Source organism: Arachis ipaensis, chromosome B6 (assembly GCF_059453495.1).
Source record: "Arachis ipaensis isolate K30076 ecotype BB chromosome B6, ASM5945349v1, whole genome shotgun sequence".
Lineage (NCBI taxonomy): Eukaryota > Viridiplantae > Streptophyta > Magnoliopsida > Fabales > Fabaceae > Arachis > Arachis ipaensis.
This window is the reverse complement of record NC_142441.1, coordinates 23,592,539-23,594,886: the sequence shown is the minus strand read 5'-3', so window position 1 is coordinate 23,594,886 and position 2,348 is coordinate 23,592,539. Positions and strand designations below refer to the sequence as shown.

The following is a 2,348-nucleotide window of genomic DNA, read 5'->3' as shown; positions in this document are numbered from 1 at the left end:
ATATTAAAATTTTTAAATTTAAATTATATATTTTTTAAATTTTGTTTATCAAAATTTTTAAATTTTTTATGTTTTTATTTTTTTGAGTACTAATTTAAATGAGATGGTTTTTAGAAAATAATGTGATGGTAATTTTAAATTACGTAATTTGATCGCTACTGTTTAAATGGACAATTTTAAATACGTGACTTGAGTTAAAGTCGCTCACTAAAACCGTCTATCTCCCATATTGCACTTGAAACATTTCCATTTGTAAAATAACAACGTGAGAAAGTTATTAGTTTAAATTTTAAAATATAGATAAGATATAAATTAATTAAGGTAGATCTAAACAATATCGAATTTTATTTTTTAAATCAGTCAAATTTATTTTTTTAATACTGTTTCATTATTTTAAAAATGATATTTTTATACCTATAAAAATTAATTTTTTTTATAATTATAGGAACTCGTATTTCGTTTACACTGTAAACGAAATACGTGGAGTACATCAATTTTCACGTATTACGTGTGTACGATACGTGTTTAAAATTTTTTTTATATTTCATTTACAGTGTAAACGAAATACGTTCAAAATTATTTCGTTTACACTATAAACGAAATATGAGATGCAATACATTTTGGTAAAAATGCTAAAAACGATGTAAATTGGTAATTAATGAAATTATTTAATTTGTATAAATAAAAAATCCAAAATAATAACTATTAGTATTAATAAATATATGTCAATAAATTTTATAATAGAACAATATTTGGTTTTACACTAGTAATTATATATATATACTAGTGTTAAACTCGTGCGATGCACAGGCTGATATTTAAATTTGATATATTAACCTAAAAATAATATTTTATAATCATAATTTTTTTTTAGTTTAGTATAACACGATCATCGTCATTATATAATAAACGTACTGAATATGTTGTTTTATCTTTATTCAAAGTAAAAAGCAAATAGAAGAGTTTGAAGTCTATAATATTCTTGAACCATAAGGAGGGAGACATGAAAAAAATAAGAACATATATAACTGTAATAATAGCATGTCAATTTTACACTAAATTTTATATCAAAAGGCTAATAAAAATTTATCGACAACCTAGTATCTTAATAACTTCGTTAGAAAAGCAATTGGCATATGATGTTGTGCTCCTTGTTACATATTTCATCTCAAATCTGAAAACAGAGTTATAGATAAATTAGTTATATCTACAGTAAATATTTATACAAAAGTGTAAATCATAACATGCTATTAAAATGAAAATAATATTATTCTTACCTAAATATTATTAAAAACTTCTTTGAACACGACATTTGTTGTTGATGACTTTGGATTGCCGTCTTCGTCTATAATTAAAACCCTGAGGCCACTGCGACTCTTAACTCTTGACAAAGCAACATAAAGTTGTCCATGGGTGAACACTAATTTTGGCAAGTAAAGTCCTACATGTGATAATGATTGACCCTGACTCTTGTTAATGGTCATTGCAAAGCATACTGTTAATGAAAATTGTCTCCGTTGAAACTTAAATGACAATCCTGAATCTGAAGGGATCAAGTTCATTCTTGGAATGTACACTTTATCTCCAATATTTTTACTGATCACTACCGTCGCTCCAATTATGTTGCTGCCAAGTTCGTTAATTATTAATCTTATCCCGTTTCATAAACCTGAAGTATGGCCTATGTTTCGCAGTAGCATTACAGCGACTCATAGCTTCAAAGTCAACTTGTGATTGGATAGTCCCGAACATTTGATGTCATTTAGGAACTCTGGTGTGAACCACTCTTGATGTACATCTTCATTCTCATCAGCTTGACATGTTGTGTCAAAACTCAAATACTCATTTTTCATCACTGGAAAGATTGTCAAGACAAAATCGTTTACCTTTTCGATACTCTCAAGCATGGGTTCAAGAGTTATCCTACTCTAAAAATACCTGTAATCTTACATGTTTTGCAACAAATCTGGATATGCAAAGTCTACCGTAGTTGTAATCAATAGATTATTTGGAATTTCAATTTCTGATTCATCACCAACAACAAAATCAATATTTTCATTTCCAACATCATGTATCCAATTAGCAAATCTCTTCATTTCACCTTCATCTTGATCTGAAGAAGACATTAGAAGTTTCATGATTAAGAATATAGGAATTAGTATTAGAATTTTAAATTTTAAATTTTTAAAAGAGCTTCCTAATTAGCTAGTGCAAATTTTAAATTTTTAAATAAAATTTCTTAATTAAAGGTTCGTTGTTCATTAGGAATATATGAATTTGTTAATTTAAAAATAATTTTTATTAGTTTTGTCATAAATAGTATCAATCCTATTATTTGTTGATAAAAA

The 2,348-nt window shown here is 26.1% G+C and overlaps 1 pseudogene; it reads right to left on the bottom strand.

The window, feature by feature from the left end:
- Window positions 1–1,277: 1,277 nt before the first annotated feature.
- On the bottom strand, window positions 1,278–1,907 carry LOC148554887 (uncharacterized; annotated as a pseudogene).
- Between the last annotated feature and the right edge of the window lie 441 nt (window positions 1,908–2,348).